The 19,925-nt window shown below is 35.9% G+C and overlaps 1 protein-coding gene across 1 annotated transcript in view; it reads right to left on the reverse strand.

Annotated features, from left to right (window-relative positions):
• The window catches only part of LOC103092052 (mucin-16-like), a 122,710-nt gene extending 114,015 nt beyond the window's left edge, over positions 1-8,695 (reverse strand). Inside the window, exons 1-3 of the mRNA XM_007489513.3 lie at positions 8,506-8,695; positions 7,780-7,818; positions 3,687-3,803 (exon numbers count right to left, since the gene is read on the reverse strand). The gene's annotated coding sequence lies outside the window, so the exon portion shown is untranslated. The remainder of the gene's footprint in view (positions 1-3,686; positions 3,804-7,779; positions 7,819-8,505) is intronic.
• Positions 8,696-19,925: the final 11,230 nt, after the last annotated feature.

Raw genomic sequence — 19,925 nt, forward strand, 5'->3', positions numbered from 1 at the left:
ATACTGCTAGAGTAGTGAAATTTCTATTGAAGAAGATTATACCTAGACATGGCATTCCCAGTACCATTGGCTCGGACAAGAGGTCCCACTTCACTTCCCAGGTTCTACAAGAAATCTATAAGGATTTGGGGATTAAATGCAATTACCATTCAGTTTATTGGCCCCAAAGTTCCAGGCAGGTCGAATGGATGAACAAAGAGTTAAAAACACAAATAGGTAAACTCTGTTCAGAAACACATTTAAAATGGACAGATGCTTTGCCTCTTGCTTTGTTCAACATTAGATCCAGGCCTAGGACTGACCTGCACATATCACCTTTCAAAATGCCGTATGGTCAGCCTCTTTGGCATGGTAGAACAGTAAAGCCACCTTACTTGTCCATGTTAAGAGGGGAATGTGTTCTTCCAGAATACTTAAAACAGATACAATGTAGGATTGAAGAACTAAGGAAACTGGGTTTGCTTGTGCAAAAAACATCCCTAGATTTTTCATTGCACAACATAAAACCAGGTGAAAAAGTTTATGTCAAGAACTTTAATAGAAAATCTCCTACAGAACCAAGATAGATCAGACCTACTACAGTCATAATGACAACCCCAGCGTCTATAAAAGTTGATCAAAAGATCCATGGTTCCATGATCCACATGTGAAAGTGCATCACCCCATAATACTGAGTAGCCCTAGGAAAAATAATTGATAAGCAAATGCAGTCCCTACCAGAAACACAGGAAAGCACATGAATACCTGCCATCAGAATACAGTAGAGAGAGCCCTGCACAAGTTAAAATAATGAAAGGATAGCACCCTGAAATTATACAGCCAGTAACACAGTAATATGAAAGGAAAACCTTACATTTGAAAGAGTAGCAGCCACAAAGAAACAAAGCCTCTATATAAGTTATAAAATAGTCTCTGCCTGACATTGTAACAAAACGAAAAGAACTATCTCCAAGTTCTACATACAATAACCATCCAGGGACTACATACAGTAATCATATGATAAACCTCCTTGAAGAAAAAAAATTGATATCATTATTCTTACCAAAGTCTTAAAAACCTATGCATAATGCTTATCCCCATGCATGAAGAAAAACACAAGTTGACCTAACTTGCAAATCTGAAGTACAAATGCAAAAAGCTTACCCCCATGCATGAAGAAAATCATGTTATATTACTTGCATACACATAAAATTGATACATTTGGGCACTCATGAAAATTTCCTCTTACTTCCATACAAAAGTAACTTTTCACTCTTACTAGCACGCATATGTAAAAAACTAACTTGCACTCATGTTTGTGGTTTGTTCATGTGTTCCCAGGTTCCTGATTTGAAGAACACAAGTCTTCAATCAAGTGATGGAAGACAGAAGAGTGATATGTTGACCAGAGAGAATGGAAGTTTCTATAGGCAACATGAATGGACATGGAAGGACTTTGGAACATTGAAATTTTGGAATTTTGGCCATGAATAAGTGTAAGACTATGTCATACATGTAAACACCCATATTGCATGCACATCTTACAAAGCAAAGTAAGATACATCCATGGGATGAGTAAGTATACAACATGCATGACAACAAAGACACACTGATGAGAAATTTCTGTGGGAAATTCAAACAGATAGTAATATCCTTTTCTGCATGAGTTTGCACAGAAATTTAGAATGATGTACATATGTAAATCTGTACTGTGTTACTAATTGACTAACGAGCTAACTTTTTAGAGTAAGTTCATTAATAGTCTAACTACTAACATTAGTAATAGCCTATTGAATTTGTTTAAGGCTTAAGAAAGTAAACATAGAAGTTCTGAAGCAGGGAAGTTATATTGTATTATGATTGTAAGTTAGCATTTGTTAGTGATAGGAAATTTTACTTAGTGAATTTATAGACATTAGGAATTAGAATATTTGCATATTCTTAATGTTAGTGGAATTGTTGAGATGATTTGGAAATTGTTACTTGCTTTGTTATTGTCAAACTATGTTCATGTAATTCCCCTACCCAAATCATTTTCCTATAACCCACACTTAGCTTAGCATTTAGATTGATAGACCAGCTAAGATGAGTTTAGGATTTTGTTATTGGGGGAGGGGGGTGGTAAGAGTATATTTCAGATAGGAAAGAGTTAAGATAGATAGATGAAATTATTAAGGTAAGTATCACTGAAAAATGCAAGTTGTATTTTTTGCTAATAGAAGCGGGGGGGTTGAGGTAGAGGCATGGAGATAGAGGGGACTTGTAAGCCAAGATGCAAGAAACAAGGTGGGGACCTAACCTGCCTGTCAATCAAGAGGAAGGTTCCAAATGGAATGTTCCCAGGAGTGGCAGTTGGGAGTTTCTGGCCACAGAGAGAAGGAGGAGAAACTTGGCTTTGATTTTGGCTCTCTGGCTCAGGTAGTTAAGCTGGCCAGGAGAAACTGTGACAGAGAGAGGAGAAGAAGGAGAAACTTGGCTTTTGGAGTTGGTTGTCTCTTTGAGAGTTGAGCTGGCCAGGAGAAACTGAGAGACTTTGGACTTCGTTTTGTCTCTGGGCTTAAGCTGAGAGACCTTGCTGATTTTGTGAAGAGGCAGAAAAAAGATTTTAAACAGCTGTTGTCCTCCATATCTCTGCCTTAGAATCACAGTTTGTGAATGGACTACTCTCTCAAACCCTCAAATTCTCCCTCATTATAGATTAGGGAAATCCTCATCCCTCTTACCTCAGTTTCCTATCCTGTTATCCCAATAAACCCCTTGACTTGAAAAGGAAAAGAAAAGAGTATCTTTATAGTTTACTCAAGGGGAAGGGAAGAAGCCAAAAGCTTCAAGAAGAACTGGGAGGTGAGGGAGGCAGGAAGGAGAGGGTTGGAGAAAGGAGGGAGTGAAAGGGAGGAGGAGGTTAGAAAGATATACTGATCGATTAGCCATCAGTAGGGATCAGTAGGCTAACCTCAGAGCATTCCCCAGAGCAGTTCCCCTGTGTGGCAGCATCCCTGTACTAGCATCCCTCAGCATTTCTCATTCCTACTTCCATTAACTACACCAAGCAGTTTTCGGGATTCCCTCTAGCAGCTCTCTCTAGTCACAAGCTAGCCAGAGTAGTCATTAAAAAAGAAATAATTTCCTCTGTTTACATTTCTGTATATCAGCATGTGTATCAATCTATGATATTGGAATGATTTCCAAAAAAGAATGAAGGGATGATAAAGAGGGATGCACTGGAAGAAGAGGGAGGGAAAAGAGGTAGAATGGGGGAAAATTTTCACATAATGTACAAAGAACATGTTTTACATTGGTGGGGACAAGTATAAATTTTATGTATCATAAATAATATTTAATGCATATTATGAATTTATATGTTTTATAAATTAACAAAATTATTTTTAAAAGAGCTATTCCCCAGTTGAGAAATGATCAAAGAAAATGAATAGGCTATTATATGTATACACCCAAACAAATAAAAGAAATAACAAAATCCCCCATGAGTCCTTCATCCAAAGGCTGCTATCACAGCAAATTTTAGGGCAGAAAGTAATACGACAGAGGAAATTGTCAAATCTTACAACAACCTAATGACAAATTTCCCCCATCAGTGATTGTCCTGTTCTCAGACTATGAAGATGACTGCATATCTCAAAATTGAAAACAAGTGCCCAAAGCAAGGATAAATACCAGTATAATAGAAAGAAAATATATTTTCTTACCTATAGAATATACAATGGATTCACGAATCAGGAGGCCACTAGTCAGTGATGTCTTGATGTCTCCTGGTGCTCCATGGTCGGGGATATGGTTGACAGCTCCTACACCAACCTCACTTCCTAGAAGAATAAATGAGAACATATATCTCAGCCACAGGAGTGGGCATAGAAAGGACAATATGTTGTCCCCATATATTCTGAAGGAAATACCATTTGATATGTGCTCTTTCCTTCATCCTTCACCCAGCAGGGAATATCTCTAGTATTCCCATTGTTTCATTTTGTTTTCAAACTCTCCTCATCTACTGGCAGCTTTCCTTCAACCCCAAATGAAAAACCGCCTTCATTTTGTCCACCTGTCCCTGATAAATATCATTTCCTTTCTCTCTTCCCATTTGTGACTGAAATTTTTGAGAATGCTATCTATAAAAGGTGCTTCTACTTCCCTTCTTCCTACTCTCTTTTTAACTACAGTCTGGTTTTCAACCTCATCATTCAAATGAAATTGCAAAAATCTCTTAATGGCCTTCTTCTTAATCTTCATTCTTCTTAAGCTTTCTGCACTCCTTGATACCCGAATTCTCTAATTTTGATAACAAAACTCTCCTGGTTGTCCTAGGACTTCTCTGATTATCCTGTTTTAGTCTCATTTACTGTATTACGTCCTTAGTGTAGGTGCCCTATAAGGTTTTGAACTGGGCCTTTCTTCTCTTCTTCTATGGGGTTTCACTCAGTGCTCATAAACTCACATAAATTTATTTATCATCTCTTTTCTGATGAGTCTCAAATCAGGCCATCCATCCTTAATCTTTGTGGTGACCTCCAGATTTACAACTCCTATGGGACAACTGCCTGTTGGAAATTTTGAATGGGGCATCTTGAAGAAATCTTAAACTCAACATGTCCAAAACTTAACTCATTACCTCCCTCTCAAAACTTTCTGACTCTTCCCAATGGCTATCCAGGGTATCACTCTCCTCCCAAATCTCCCAGGCTCACAAGCCTGGTCATCATTCTTTTAAAATAAAACCCTTACTTTCTGCTTTATTAGCAACTCTAAGACAGAAGGGCAAGGAGTAGACAGCTAGGCCATTCCTGACTGCTCACCCTCCAAACCACCATATCCAATCTGTTGACAAGATCTATAGATTTTGCTTTCATCACATCTCTCCTAGATTCCCTGTCTCTCATACTTCCTCACTAATGCCTCAACTACTGCAGGAGTTTTCTGGTCCCTGTCCCAAGTCCCATCCCATTCCACTCTCTCCTCCATTCAATGGACAAAGTAATTTTCCTAAAACCCATATCTAATCATGTCATTGTCATATTCAAGAAATAAGTCCCAATTGCTTCAAGGAGAAAATACAAAATCCCATTTAGCAATCAAATCCCTTCTTAACATGCTCCAACTTTTTTCTCATATTCTTCTTATTCCCTTACACCTCCTTTCTCCAGTGACATCTTTTTGTTCATCCTTGCACTCACTTTGCTATCTCAACTCACCTTTGGCCATTTTTTTAAATCTTCCTATATTAAGGTATAAGGTTAGGTTTGAACCCAGGACTACCTATTCTCTAGGTCTTCCTCTCTTCCACTGAGCCAGCTAGCTGCCCCAGTCTCTTTTGCTTTTAAAGCTCTTCTTAAATGTCATCCAACTTTAGAGAGAGAACTGATGAATTCTGAGTGCAAACTGAAGCAGATGTTTTCAATTTTCTTCATTTTTGTTGCTCTTTTCCCCACAACATGATTCATGGTGAAATGTTTTGCATGACTTTATATGGATAATACGTATTTTATCTCTTGCCTACTCAGTCTGTGAGGGAGGTAGAAATTTTGGAACTGAAAATACATTTTTTTAAGTGGTTTTCTTTTTAGTTCCTTCAATTTCTTTTTTTCTTCCCTTATTGCAAAAGGTAGCATTTCTAGCACAATATAAAACAATTATTATGATAATTCATAATAATTGCTTCATCTCTAATCTCATTGGAAAGGCTTCTAACTTATCCCCATTGCACATGATAGTTGCAAACAGAACTAAACCATCAGGTTTTAGATCGATACTACTTGTCATTTTAAGGAAATATTCATTCTTATGCTTTCTCCTATTTTTAATAGGAATGGGTGTTGAATCTTCTCAAAGGTTTTTCCAGCATCTAATGAGAAAGTCCTGTGTTTTATGTTCATTTTGTTATTGATCTGGCCAATTATGCTGAAAGTTTTCCTCATATTAAACCAGTTTTGTATTCCTGATATTAATCACAACTGGCTATGCTGAATCATCTTTGCTGTACTTACTGGAGTTTCTTTGCTAATATTATATTTAAGATTTTTACAACAAGGTTCATTCAGGAAATTGATCTATAATTTTCTGTTTTGCTCTTCCTGGTTTAGATCAGCACCATATTAGTGTCACAAAAAGCATTTGGAAATACTCCTTCTTTTGCCTATTTTGCTTTAAAATGTTTATTTAGTATTGGGAGTGACTGCTCTTGAAATTTTTGAGAGAATTCCCTTGCTGCAATCATCTGGCTGGGGAGGGGGGTTGTTCCTTGGGGAGTTCTTTGACACCTTTAGCAATTTATTTTTTTTCCAAAATGCTATCATTTAAATATTCTATTTCATCATTTGCTAACCTAGGAAATTTGTATTTCTGTAAATATTCATCCATTTCCACTAGATAGTCCACTAGAATACTTTTATTTTCATATACTTGGGGGTAAAATAGCTACTACTGATTTGCTTTAATTTCCTCTTCATGTATGGTGAAGTCATGTTTTATAAACTTTTCATACTGGTAGTTTGATTTTCTTCTTTACCTTTTGAATCAAATTAACCAATGTTCTATGCTATATGGAACAGGTGTTTTGTTTGTTTGTTTCATAAAACCAAATCCTAGTTTATTAGTTCAGTAACTCTCTTATTTTCAATTTTATCAGTTTCTCCTTTGATTTTTAGGATTTCCAATTTGAACTTTATTTAGAGATTTCTGTTTTGTTCTATTTATACTTGTTTTAGTTGCATGCACAAAGATCTGATTTTCTCTATATTTTTACTATAAGGCATTTACATTTTATATCACAGCCTTAACCCACCCTCTCTCTTCAAGGTAATTATATATTGTTCCTCCTCTTACAATGTATAATTTTAATGTGTCCTTCTCCATTTGTTGGCTATGGGAGACTTCACCTCCCATAGCTATGACATTGCACAAGCTGTCTTCTATACCTGGAATGCTCTCCCTTTCCTCCCCTCCAACTCAGAGGCCCCCACCCTTTAAAGGTCAAGATTCAGCTCCAGCACCACCTTCCACATGAAACCTTTCATGATTTTCTACATTCTTCCTCCCTACCTATCTTGTTAATTGTATTTATTCTTAGTTTATATTCAACATATATTCATCTCTGTAGTTGTTAGCCTTGTTAGAATACATGGATCTTGTAAGAAGGTATCATTTCATTCTTTGTCATATCTGACACCTGAGAATGTGTCTCTCCTGCCCTCTGCAATTCCTGTTTCATGTCTTTATGGATGTTAGATTTAATCGAACGTTTCCAGGGAAGAATAAGTTAAGCATTAGTTTATTCCTACCTATAATGCCAGAGGATCATGACAACTGAGCAAGACACATGGTTAGAGAGAGTGTAGTTATTGAAGGAGCAGAGGATTAAAAACATTACTAATGAAAACTATTGGGCAACTTTGGTGAATGAAGAATATAAGGGAGAGCCACAAGTCTCTCTGGAATGTTGGGAGATCCCCTGAATGTATCAGATTACAAAGACCACAAGGTCTGACTCTTAATCTTGAACAAGAAAGAGATAGGGACAGCCTGCTTTCCCAGGCCCATGGGATAATTTTCTCTTTTGAACTATTTATATATTTTGAGTTGCAAAAAGAAAATAGACAAATGAGTAAATGGAGTCTAAACTTTAGCCATATCTAATAGTGTATCTAATTCTGAATCCCTAACACCACTTTTAATCCTCTGCCCTACATTACTCCCTTCCGAAAAGATGAAAAAATCTTTCATTGTAGTCCCATTAAAGAGATATAAATATAGATAATAAAGTAGAGAATAAAGAAATCTAAAACTCACTCTTTGTCGATCTGATTCCTGGCAGCTTATGTTGATACCCTGTAGTTTGAGAAGGGAAAGAAAAGAAAAAAAGAAAAATTCAGAGGGAACAAGTGCTAGAGAGAAGCTGAGGGCAGGGAAGGAACAAGGGAAGAAACAGCAGATGAAAGGAGGGAAGACGAGAAGAGAATAGCAGAGGGGAAAAAGAGAATAGGACAGAAGAGACATAAAGACAAGATTTTGGGAGATACAGAAAAGAAAGGCCAAAAAGGAAAGAGAAAAGAGAGGGAGAAAAGATAGAAGAAATATAGAAAGGTGAGAGAGAGGGGGGGAGAGAAAGAAGGAGAGAGAGGGAAGGAAAGATAGAGGGGGGAGAGGGAGGAAGAGAGTTTGAGTAGGGTATCTCTTTGTGGACAAAAAGGTTAAAGGAGTAATGGAGAGGAGTTGGTTTGGGACCCATAGGAGGAAAATGGTGCTTCAGCATTCAAGTAGAAGGGACTCATGGCATAATTCTTTGTTGAAGGAATCTAAATACAATACAGTCTCTTCTGATCTTGAGAAGTGACCTCCCCATGTCTTCATAGTTTGTCACCACTTTGAGGGCCAGGGCTCCCAGGAGTGAGAGAGAAACCATGAAAACAAAGGAGATCCAAAAGGAAAGAAGAATTTGGGGCAGGTGAGTTGTTTTCTGGAAAGGGAACCACCCAGAGAAAGAGAGGCATATATCCCAAAAGTCAAGCTATTTACCATTGACAATGAGGCTATCATTGTCTATAACCAGGTGTTTTAGCTTTCTTCTACAGAGCTGCTCAGTCAGCTCCCAGTAAACCACCTTTTTGTCCAGGACATGATTGGAGGAGTCCTTCTTGAAAGTGCAGAGTATATCCACTCTGGTAGCTATCCTGTTCCTCAGAGACCTGGAAATTAATGTTTCAGTCAAGTGGTTTCAAACAGTACTTCCTAGGAGTCACATGAGCTATATAAAGGGTAGTTCCAAACTGATTTTAATGTGCTAGCTTATTAATTTAAAAAGTAATATATATATATACATATATATGTATATGTTTTTCTGAGCCAAAATGCAGGTAATAGGGACCGTGATGATGTATAATTTAGTGGCTTCAGAAATTTCCTTTTGAGTTGGACACCACTGGTTTAGTTTCTGAAATTTAGTTATTCAGAGAACACTCTTGAGAGAAGTGGCTGACTTGGAATAAAGGTTTAGAGATGATTGTAGATTTAAAGTTGAAAAGGACATTGGAAGCCATCAAATTCAGCCCTCTCAGTTTATAGAGGAAAGAAATGGAGGCTAAGGCAGATTATGTGACTTGCATAGCATCACACATCTGGTAAGTGTCTAAGAGAAAATTTGAACTGTTCTTTCTGATTCCAAACTTAGCACTTTATCAAGGACAATGAAATTGGCAGTACTCTGTAACATCACTTATTTGTATGTTTATAGGTGTCTGTGGGGTCTGATTATTTTCAGTAGTTTCTTTAGAGTAGTGGAAAGAAAAATGAATTTAAAATCAAAGATCAAGTGTTCAAATTCTGACTATTTTTGACCTGGGGAAAGTTATTGGGATCTCCTTGGGTCTTCATTTTTTCATCTGTAAATGAAGAGAGTGGGCCAGATTACCTCTACTATCCCTTCCAGCTTGGAGCCTATAAGATTCTAGTGAAAGGTAATGTTGATATGTTCTAATCAATCATTTTCTAAGCACTCATTTGGTGCCTCCTCTATTATTCTTTTCATGTGGAGTTATAAAGTGAAAACAGTTGCAAACTTATCTATGGAAAGAGTAATGGGGAAAGGATATTTTTCTACCTGAGAAAGAGTATAAGGAGTCTAAAATATTTTAACAACTTCTTGGTTGGAAGATTTTATCCATTACAGGTTGGGAAAGAAGGAATTTCTACTAAGAAGCAGAAGAAGAAACAGCCTGGGCATCCTTTGTGTGAAATGTTAATTGCTGGTCCCTAATATCTGAGCTGATGATGTCTTGAAGGATTCTCACCTCAGTGAAAGGGCACTGCATCCAGAATACTGAGAGGCAAGCCTGCTGCTTCCAAACAATACCTTGAGCTGGAAACAAAAGGAGAGAGGGGAACTTCTGTGTACCTGGCTAGAGCAAGCCTGAATACACAGGGCTAAGGAAGGTAGCATGGGACAGAGGAGGTAGCAGGGAATGGGAGTAGAATCTCACCAAGATTTGCAGGATATGCTCAGCAGCCTCGAATGTTCTGGAGTCCTTTTGATTCATCTTTGTTGTGTAAAACATGTTGGTAATAGTGAAGCTGAGTGTGAAGGTCTTGTAGTAAGAGTTCCATGATACTGTACAAAAGGAAAGGTAGGTATCCCATTGGCTGAGCCTTGCAAATGTTATTCAAATGAGAGAAAATGCTTTGTAAACCTTCAAGTTCTATATAAAAGCTAGTTATTGTGATGATCATTACAATGATGATCATAATTATTCCAGGTGGCACTGTTCAAGTCCTCCCTCAGAGGAAAACTCAGCAGAATGAACCCACTAAGAAAATCCTGAGGATCCCTCTAGCCATACACAATTTTTCTAGCAGTGTCAAAATTGTGGACTTGGAGTTAGAAGACTGAGGGAAGCTGACAAATCCTCACTGTCTGACAAAGTCACAGTTTGGGAGATGGGGGCTGGCAAGGCAGCTCCCTGAAAATGAGGCCCCCACTGATCCCTCTCAGTGACTTCTCTCTCTCTCCAACTTCCAATGGTCTTGTTAAGATTATTGTCTCCTTTCCAATGCAGGAGAAATAATATGAGAGCAAATACTTATAGGATTAACACACATATATCCCCATACACAATCCTCCCAAATTATTACCCTAAAAGTTTACATTCCCAGAATTAAAACCTAAAGATCATTACCCCCCTTCCTTTTCCTCTCCACAGAGTTACATTCACTTCTATTACAAGCCAGGCAATCCAAGAACATCAATAGCCTTCAAGAAACACGCCACTGCAGATAGAAACCAGGCAATATTGCCAGGTGATTTAAAGTAACACAAAAAAATTGAACATGTAAATTGAAGGAAACCCCAAATCTGGTCTGTCTCAAATTAACCTCCTAATCATGTACCTAAGCTATGAAATGTTTGGTTATCCATCTCCTAAGTAATTGTGATTGATTGTGAAAGCTGACCAAAAGTCAGCTCCCTGGTCACAGTTCCAAGGGAGGAAAGAGTGCTTTGAGTTACTCACAAAACAGAATATCCACCAGAAGGATATTAAACACACCTTTGCTTTCATTATACCAAATCTGAAGGGCTGAAAGCAGATTGATGCCCAGAGTTAACACTGAGGGCAGCAGTACAAAGAACCTTAAACTTGGAGGAGTACTCCACTCACCACAGGTACAGATTCAACTTTAACTGATAATTTTAAATGAAAAGGAAAGGGCTGCAAATGAGTAAAAAGAAGAAAAAGAAATTCAACACAGAGAGCTATTTTGGTGACAGAGAAAACCAAAATGCAAACTCATCAGAAGACTACAAAATCAATGCCATTGCATGCAAATTTTCAAATAAAAATAAGGATTGCTCTCAAGCCTAAAAAAAATTAATGGAAGAAGCTCAAAAAGAGCTTTAATGATTACATAGGAGACGTAGAAAATTCAGGAGAAGTGGTGACAGTGATACAGGGGATTCATGTAAAAAGTCAACACCTTGATAAAGGAGGCACAAACAATATTGAAGAAATGAACATCTTTCAAATCAGAATATACGAAATGGTAAAAGACATTTTATAAAAATTCAATGAAGAGATGAACTCTTTCAAAAAGTAGAATTGGCCATATGCAACAAGACACACAAAAAATACACTGAAGAAGAATTTCTTGAAAGGGAAAATTAGCACTAGGGGAAAAATGAGGTATAAAAATTTGCAGAGGAAAACAGCTTTAGAGAGTACATTTGGCCAAAGGGAATATGAACCACAAAACCTCACTCAAGAAAATCATCTTCTGTTGTCCATCAATGGGAAAATTGCTGAACAAATTGTGGTATCTGATGGTGATGGAATAGTATTGTGTTGAAAGGATTGTTGAACTGAAGGAATTCCATGTGAATCAGAAAGACATCTTCAGAAAGATGCAGAGAAATGAGCAGGAGCAGGAGAACATGGTACACAGAGACTGATTCATTGTGATTGTGTCATAATCAAATGTAATGGACTTCTCTACTAGTAGCAATGCAAGGTTCTAGGACAATCTATAGGAACTTATAAGAGAATGCTACCTACATCCAGAGAAAGAGGGGTGATTGCAGAAATGCTTAAGAAAAATTTATGATTGAACATATGGTCTGATTGGCAAAATGATTGATTGGGGATTTTGACTTTTGGACTTTAAATTTTTTACATTGAAATGAAAAAAAATTCATTTAATTAATTAATTTAGAAGATTTTCTCATGGTTACATGGTTCGTGTTCTTTCCCTTCCCTCCTCCTCTGCCATAGCCAACACACAATTCCACTGAGTTTTACTTGTGTAATTGATTTATCAAGGAAAGATAATGACTGCAAAGTGATTCTTAGTCACATGTATCAAGGAAAGATATATTGATGAAGACCTATTTCTGAATTATAATTGCACTACGGTGATTGTTAGGAGTCTACATCCCCAGTAATATCCCCAACAACCCATGTGATCAAGCAGATGTTTTGGGTTTTTTTCTGTGTTTCTATTTCCACAGTTCCTCCTCTCAATGTGGATACCTATGTTTCCGAAAAGTTCCTCATAATTGTCTTGGATCATTGCATTACTTCTAATAGAGAAGTCCATTGCATTCAATTATACCACAGTGTATCAGTCTCTGTGTACAATGTTCTCTTGGTTCTGTTCCTTTCACTCAGCATCAGTTCCTGGAGTTTGTTCAGTTCACATGGAATCCTTCCAGTTCATAATTCTTTATAGCACAATAGTATTCCATCAACAACAGATACCACAATTTGTTAAACCATTCACCATTTGAAGGGCACACCTTTCATTTTCCAGTTTTTTGCCACCACAAAGAGCACAGCTATAAATATTTTTGTACAAGTCTTTTACCCTTTGATGGCTTTGGGGTATTATAAATGCAACAGTGATATGGCTGGATCAAAGGGAAGACAGTCTTTAAAAACCCCTTTGGGCATAGTTCCAAATTGCCATCTAGAATGGTTGGATTAATTCACAACTCTACCAGCAATGTATTAATGTCCCAATTTTGCCATATCCCCTCCAACATTTGTTATTGTCCTTTGCTGTCATGTTAGCTAATCTGCTAGGTGTGAAGTGGTAAATAAAAGAGTTGTTATGATTTCCATTTCTCCCATTATAAGAGATTTAGAACATTTGTTCATGTGCTTATTAATAGTATTGATTTCTTTATCTGAAAATTGTCTATTCATATCCCTTGCCCATTTATCAATTGGGAAATGGCTTGATTTTCTGTACAATTGATTTAGCTCTTTATATATTTGAGTAATTAGACCTTTGTCAGTGGTTTCTTATAAAATTTTTTCCCACTTTTTGCTTCCCATCTAATTTTGGTTGCATTGAGTTGATTGAACAAACCCTTTTGAATTTAGTGTAATCAAAGGTATTATTTTACATTTTGTGATTTTTGCTTTGTTTAAATTATTTCCTTTCTCAAAGACTGGCAAAATACTATTTACTGTGTTCATCTAATTTATTCATGGTTTCCTTCTTTATATTCAAGTCATTCACTCATTCTGTTTTTGTCTTGGTGTGGGGTTTGAGATACTGATTTAAACCTAATCTCTCCAAAACTGTTTTCCTATTTTCCCAGCAGTTTTTGTCAAGTAGTGCATTTTTGTTCCAAAAGCTGGGATCTTTGGATTTATCGTAGACTGTTTTCCCAAGGTCACTTACCCCAAGCCTATTCCACTGATCCTCTTCTCCTCTCTGTTAGTCAGTACTATATTGTTTTGATGACCATTGCTTTATAGTATAGTTTAAGTTCTGGTAGTGCTAGGCAACTTTCCTTCACATTTTTTTTTCATTATTCCCTTGATATTCTTGATCTTGTTCTTCCAAATGAACTTTGTCATAGTTTTTTTTTTCTAATTCAGTAAAAAGGTTTCTTGGTAGTTTGATAGGTATGGCACTAAATAAGTAAATTAACCTGGGTAAGATGATCATTTTTACTAAGTTAGCTAATCCTACCCATAAGCAATTAATATTTTTCCAATTGTTTAGATCTACTTTTAGTTTGGTGGAAATTATTTTGTAGTTGTGCTTGTATAATTCCTCTCTTTGTGTTTGCAAATAGATTCCTAAGTATTTTATATTGTCTAAGGTGATTTTAAATGGAATTTCTCTTTCTAACATCTGCTGCCTGGGTGTGTTGGAAATATATAGAAATGCTGATGATTTATGTAGGTGATTTTTCTAAAGTTGGTGATTATTTCCACCAGAATTTTAGTGGATTCTCTAGGATTCCTTAAATAGATCATCATATCATCTTCCAAGAGTAATAGCTTGTTCTCCCCACTGCCTATTTTAATAAATTTCTTTTTCTTCTTTAATTTCTATAGCTAGTGTTTCTAGAACAACGTTAAAGAGGTTATAATGGGCACATCCTTGTTTCACTATTTTTATTATTGGGAATGATTCTAATTTATCCTCATTGCAGATGATGCTTGCTGATGGTTTTGGATTTATATAGTTTCTTATTTTTAGAAAAAGTTATTCTATTCCTATACTTTCTAGTGTTTTCAATAGGAATAACTGTTGTATTTTTGTCAAAAGCTTTTTCTGTATCTATTGAGATAATCATGTTACTTTTATTGGTTTGCTTGTTGATATGGTCAATTATATGAATGGTTTTCCTAATACTGAAACATCCTTGCATTCCTGGTATAAATCCCACCTGACCATAATGAATAACCCTCATGATGACTTGCTGGATTCTTTTTCCTAATATTCTATTCAAGATTTTTGCATCTATGTTCATTAGGGTGACTGGTCTGTAGATTTCTTTCTCTGTTTTTGATCTACCTGGCTTTGGAATCAGTACCATATTTGTGTCATAAAAGGAATTTGGTAGACCTCCTTTTTTTGCTTATTATGTTAAATATTTTCAATAGTGTTGGGATTAGTTGTTCTTTGAATGTTTGATAGAATTCATTTGTGAATCCTTCTGGTCCTGTGGATTTTTTCTCAGGAAGTTCTTTGATTAATTGTTCAATTTATTTTTCTGATATGGGATTATTTTAGTATTCTATGCTTTCTTCTGTTAATTTAGGCAATTTATATTTTTTGTAAATATTCATGCATATCACCTAGATTTCCATATTTATATTGCCCCATAACTAAGCAAAATAGTTTTTAATGATTTCCTTAATTACTTCTTCATTAGAGATGATATCTCCCTGCTCTATCTCTGAACCCATGGTTCACAAACTTAAGTCTTCTAGAGTCCTAAATGTCTAGCTGCTCTCTGGGGTTAGAAGTCCCTGGTGGTCCTTATTTAGCTCCCAAGGTGCTAGAGTTGTCTCTGATTATGGCTCACTGGCTGTGACTCTAGCATTTCAATGCTGAGTTCTACTGTGGTGTCCCTTCTTTCATCTGAATCTTTTTTTTTTGTCCTTTTGAGGTATTCTATATTGGTTGGTGGTTTAGAGAGTAAAGGTCCTGTTTAGACCCAGCAGCCATCTCAACCCAGAAGTCCTGATTTTGACTTTAAAAAATCACTTGATTAGTAATTGGGAAATAGGTTTTGAACAACAATAAATGTATAATGCTGTAATTGTTCTTCAGCTCTGTGAGGGGGGAGATAGGAGGGGAGGGGAAGAACATGAATCATGCAACAGTGGAAAAATGTTCTTAATTAATTAATTAAAAAATAAAAATGGAAAAAAATCAGACATTAAAAATGAGAACTCAGAAAGTGGAAGATAATGACTCCATGAGATATCAAGAAATAATCAAAGAAAATTTTAAAAAATGAAAAAAAGCATATTCTGAAATGTTTCCTTCATTTGAAAAACTAGTGATCTGGGAAATAAATCTAGAAGAGATAATTTAAGGATCATGGTGCTATGTGAAAATCATGTTTAAAAAAAGAGATTAGGCATTATCTTTAAAGAAATTATCAAGGAAAACTACTTCAATATTGTGGAATCAGAAGGCAAAAGAGAAATCAAAACAATTCAACAATTACCTCCTGAAAGTGAGTCCAAAAGGATAAATCCCCTAGAATAGTATAGCCACATTCCATAAATCCAAGATCAAAGAGAAAATAATACCATCAAACAAGAAGAAACAATTCAAATACCATAGAACCATGATCAGGATAATAAACACTTTACCAGCTTCTATATTAAAGGATCATAATGGATGGAATGGATGGAATATGAAATTCCAAAGGGAAAAGAGCTAGGACATCAACCAAGAATAACTTAACAAGTAAAAATGAGCATAATCCTTCAAAGGGGGGAAATCAATATTCCATGAAATAGATGTCTTTCAAAAATTCTTGATAAGAAGATCAGAACTAAATGGGGAAACTTGACTCTCAAATACAACATTCAAGAGAAGCGTAAAAAGCTAAACAGGAAAAACAAATCAAAAGACTTTCAATAAGATTAAACTGCATACAACCATGCATGAGAAGATGATTCTTTTAAAGTATCTTGTCATTATTAGGGAACTTAGAAGGAACATACATAGACAGATAGCAAGGGTATAGGTTGAATATGATGGGATATTACAAAATAATATAAAATAAAATAGAAATATGAGACAAGAGTAATGCCTTGTGAGGAAGAAGAGTAAAATAAAATGGGCTAAATTATTTCACATAAAAGAGACAAGAAAGAGATTTTTGCAGTGGAGGGGAACAGAGCAGAGATTGGGAGTGAGGTGTCATTTCATTGGCTCAATGAGAAAAGAATATCTACAATCACTTGTGTATTAAAAATCTATTTACCCTGCATTAAAGAAGGAAGTTTTAAAGGGAGTAAGAGAATGGGGTTAAGAGAACTGATAGAAAAAGAGGGCAAATTGGGGAAAGTGGAGGCCAGAACATTAACAAGAGTAAATAAGATGGAGAGTGTCATATTCACTAATCATAATGAAGCAAAAATAAGTTTACACATCTCTCTAATAAGAGACTCATTTCTCAAATACATAGAGAAAAGAGTAGAATATACAAGAATACAAATCTTTCCCAAAATGATAAATGGTCAAAGGAGATGAAGAGGCAATCCTCAAAGTAATTAATGTTCTCTTTAGACATGCTAAATATGCTCTAAACCACTATAATATAGAGTATTGCAAATTAAAATAACTATAAGTTGTCGCTCTACAACTCATCAGAGATCAGAGTAAGAAAAGGAAAATGACAAAACTTGGAGGGGATATGGAAAAGTTGAGACACTAATGCCTTTTAATGGAATTTGTAATTGGAATCCATTCAGAATGCTGGAGGGGATGTGGCAAAGTTGGGACATTAATGCATTGCTGGTGGAGTTGTGCATTGATCCAACCATTCTGGTGGGCAATTTGGAACTATGCCCAAGGGGTGCTAAAAGACTATCTGCCCTTTGATCACTGCTGGGGTGTGTACCACAAAGAGATAAGAAGGAAAAACTTGTAAAAGAATATTCATAGTGGGCTCTTTATTGTGTTAAAAATTTGGAAAATGAGGGAATGTACTTCATTTGGGAGAAGGGCCTAACAAATTGTAGTATCTGTTGGTGATGGAATACTATTGTGCTCAAAGGAATAATGAACTGGAGGAATTCCATGGGAACTGGAATGACCCTCCAGGAATTGATGTAGAGTGAAAAGAGCAAAACCAGGAGAACATTGTACACAGAGACCCATACACTGTACTACAATCAAATGTAATGGACTTCTCCATTAGTGGCAAAGTAGTGATCCTGAACAACATGGAGGGATCTATGAGAAAGAACACTATCCACATTCAGAGGAAAAAAACTGTGGGTGTAGAAACACAGAAGAAAAACAACTGCTTGATTACATGGGTCGAAGGGATATGATTGGGCATGAAGATTCTAAATGAACATCCTAATGCAAACACTATCAACATGGAAATAAGTTTTTATCAAGGACATGTGTAAATACCCAGTGGAATTGCATGTCAGCTACAGGAAGGTTGGGGGGAGGGAAAGCAGGGAAAGAATATGATTCTTGTAACCAATGAATAATGTTCTAAATTGACTAAATAAATAATTTACAATGAAAAAAAAAGATATTGGCTATTATGGAAGAAAAGGAAAATATAAAACTTGGAGGGCAAATGGAAAAGTTGAGACACTAATGCCCTTTTGTGGAATTTGTGAAGTTATTTATCCATTCTGGAGAACAATTTGGACTTATGCCCAAAGGCAAAGGCCTAACAGTACATACTCTTTGAACAAGTAATACCATTATTAGGTTTGTTTACCAAAGAGATTAAAAGGGGTTATATGTGCAAAAATATTTAAAGCAGCTCTTTGAGGGGATGTGGGGGGTATATAATTGGCAAGTGAAAGGATATCCATCAATTGGGGAATGACAAAGTTATAATATATGATTGTTATGGAATACTATGTGATATAAGAAATGAAAAGGAGGAACTCAGAAAAACCTGGAAAGATTTACAGGAATTAAAGCACAGTGTAATAAACAGAACCAGGAGGACATTGAACACAGGGACAGGAATGCAGTACAATGAACAGAACTGTGAATAACAGTTATTTCTCAGCAATATAATGATCCAAAACTATCCCTCAGGACTTGTGATTTTTTTAAATGCCATCTGCTTCCAGGGAAAAAGAACTGAGGAATTCTAAATCCAGAAGAAAGCAAGATTGTTTTCACCTTCTAACCTCTTTTATTTCAGTTTCATTTCATAAAAGGTCTAATATGGGAAACTTTTATATGTTTACATATGTTAGATCTACATAATATTTGCTTACCATTTCAAAATGGGTGAGTGGGTGGGGGAATTTGTGACTCAATGATCCTTAAATATTTTGGAAACTGTTGTTACATATAACAGAAAAATTTAATGTTGAAAAAATCAAAATGATTCTCCAATAATAGTCAAAGTTTATGAATAGGGAGGTCTCAATGAAGAAACTCAAGTAAACAATATCTATGTGAAGAAATTGCCCAAATCATTGATAATTATAGAAATGGAAATTAAAATTATTTTGATGTTTCACATAAGTCGATAAGATTAGAAAAGCTAGAAAAAAGGAAAAAGACCAATATGGGTAATGGAGAAAATGGTCTACAAATATACTATTGGTAGAGCAGTGCTGCACATTGGACTCAAATTTTAAGAAAGTAAACTAGAAATATCCCATGAAACTATGCATATAGCCTTTGACTGAAAAATTATCATTACTAGGTTTACAGCCCAAAGAGTTTAAAGAAAAAGAACCAGATATCCTATGGAAAAAATTCCAAACATTTTTAATGTGGCAAAGAATGGAATGAGGGGGTACTAAAGAATGGAAGTTGAGGAGATATTCTCATCAGCTGTGGAATGACTGAACAAGTTCTCATGTTCATGAGTGTGATGAAATCTTATTTTTCTATAAGAAATTATGGAAGAGGAGCAAAGAACTCCATGGATTGAGAGCCACCTCTAGAGTTATGAGGTCCTGGGTTCAAATTTGGCCTGAAATTCTTCTTCGCTGTGTGACTCAGGGTAAGTCACTTAACCCCAGTTGCCTAGCTTATAACATTCTTTCTGCCTTGGAATGGATACTTAGTACCAGTTTTCAGACAGAAAAGCATGGCTTTCTTAAAAATAAATTTTGAGATATTTTCAGAAAAACCTGGGGAGACTTGTGAGCAGCACCAAAAGTACAATGTATACAATAACAACATTATAAAAATAAATAACTTGAAAAGATTTAAGAATTCTGATCACTACCATGACTAATCAGAATACCAGAGAATCATTGATGAAGCATACCTTTGAACAGATTGGTGTTGGATTCAGGGGGCAGAATAGGATATATATTTTGGAAACAGCTAATGAAATTCTTTGTTTTATTAGATTATAGGTATTTCTTACAGTAATAGTTTAAGAGGAGTTAGAAAAGACAGTTTTTCCATTGGAAATTTATTATTTAATTTTATCATGAGGAGTAGATTAAACTAGATAGCCT

The sequence above is a fragment of the Monodelphis domestica genome, chromosome 3 (genome assembly GCF_027887165.1).
Source record: "Monodelphis domestica isolate mMonDom1 chromosome 3, mMonDom1.pri, whole genome shotgun sequence".
NCBI classification, from domain to species: domain Eukaryota; kingdom Metazoa; phylum Chordata; class Mammalia; order Didelphimorphia; family Didelphidae; genus Monodelphis; species Monodelphis domestica.